This window comes from Penaeus monodon, chromosome 30, assembly GCF_015228065.2.
Source record: "Penaeus monodon isolate SGIC_2016 chromosome 30, NSTDA_Pmon_1, whole genome shotgun sequence".
In the NCBI taxonomy this organism is placed as follows: domain Eukaryota; kingdom Metazoa; phylum Arthropoda; class Malacostraca; order Decapoda; family Penaeidae; genus Penaeus; species Penaeus monodon.
In genome coordinates, this window is record NC_051415.1 from 12,339,688 (window position 1) to 12,341,569 (window position 1,882).

The following is a 1,882-nucleotide window of genomic DNA, read 5'->3' on the forward strand; positions in this document are numbered from 1 at the left end:
ATGAAACAGTATAAAGAAAACCAGATGTTTGTTTTTGCAACTGTTTAGCATTTAATCACATCACTGTTGAATTAAATATCACAAATAATACTGGTAAAAATTATTTCATATATTTTTGTTTCAAATAAAAAAATCATGCCCGTTTTATTGCTGTTAATCAATCTGCCAATACAAACAATCAATAGCTGAGCAAACTATAGAACTGCATTGTACCTGAGAATTCTAATCAGTTGAACATATCTTATTCAACAATGTCCATATTCCAATACATGATAAAATTACCAGCATTAATCCAGGTATCTCTTTATTTAGTTACATGATGTGATGCAAAAGATCTATATCCATGTCTCAGGAACTGAAGGGAACACATACATTTTTTTCTTACAATACTGCAAAGAGAATTCAGTAAGAAATTGGTAACATGCTTTGTATGCCTAAAACAAAACAAGATGAATGAAATGCTGCATTCTTCTGAAACTACACACTGTGGAAGCTATGCCCATGAGTTTGATTTCTCGCTGGGTTATGCATAATACAACTTCTATGAATACACAAAAACAATATTGTTTTAACAAATGCAAAATCAACCTAAATCATAATAAATAGAGAAAAATCATTGCATATATCTTCTGTGTCTTCTTCTTCTCTTTTTTGCAAAAGTTATTCTATATTTGTCTTCTGGCTCACATCTCTCAAGAAACTTGAAATTTTAGTATGACAATCCGTTATGTATAGAAAATACTGTAAAATGCAAAATCAGATTATGTTTGGAAATCTGGTATTTCGAGGAGAGAGAAAAGGGTGGATGGATGATAAAGAATGCAAGAAATAAAGAAAAAACATACCATGACAAACAGGAAAAAAACAAAATATATACAGTTTTGTTATAATATGAGAAACAGAGCTTACATGAGGCCCATAAGCACCTCTGTTATATTTGGCAGAAAGTGTATTATTTCTTCTATCAGTTTGCTAAGTCAGTTTCACTATCACAGACAAGAAAGCAATATATTCAACAATCAATACCATTCACTTTCTAGTATTCTGTGACTGCTGGCTGTGCTATTGGACTGAAACATTGAGTGAAGGCTAGATACAAAAGAAGATAATTATATGCACAGTTTGAAAACTGATCCATATTAATGTGACTGTTAGGTGGTAGTTGATACAATGAATGATCAATGAAAATGATCTGTGCAAGACCAATGCCATAAAAAAAGTAAAAAGTTATACCTCAAAATACTCACTTCCAACTATACATTATTCATCAATTTATGGCACTATATCTTTTTTATCCTTCATATGTGATCAGAAAAAAATTGTGGACAAAATTACCATTCACTCAAAGTAACCTAATAACCATGTGCAATCTATGTTCATGTGTATATCTCAAAGGCTTTTTACATGTCCACACAAACACAAACTGTATTTATGATTTAGAATATGCTTCAGAATATCTAAAATAATACATCCAACTATGACACATGCAGAACCTATTGCATATTTGTAATCTTTGAGCACATACTTCTGCTTAGGAACACAGACTGTTGATTGTTAAAAATATTATTAATCTTTTATTCTACCATTCATATATGTTCTTCATGGATTATATGTTTCAATCCTAAGCAGAAGCCTGACGAAGGACATACCAGCTTCAAGATTACATTGAATGTGTTTTTAATTACAAGAGTAAAGGAGAGCATTACCATGTTATTACTTGTATATAAGAAAAAAATACTTCCATACACATTGTGAACTGTATAAAATTCTGAAGAATTAAGATAATAATTATCACTTTAAAACTGGCAGCAGGAAATTATATATTGCAAATATGATGGTATGTACATCCAAAGGTGTTTTCAGATCAACTGCCCAAAAAGGA

The 1,882-nt window shown here is 30.7% G+C and overlaps 1 protein-coding gene across 1 annotated transcript in view; it reads right to left on the reverse strand.

Annotated features, from left to right (window-relative positions):
* Window positions 1-27: 27 nt before the first annotated feature.
* LOC119592526 (zinc finger CCCH domain-containing protein 8-like) overlaps window positions 28-1,882 on the reverse strand; it is a gene marked incomplete in the record, with an annotated part of 11,204 nt that continues 9,349 nt past the window's right edge. Inside the window, 1 exon segment of the mRNA XM_037941384.1 lies at window positions 28-1,882.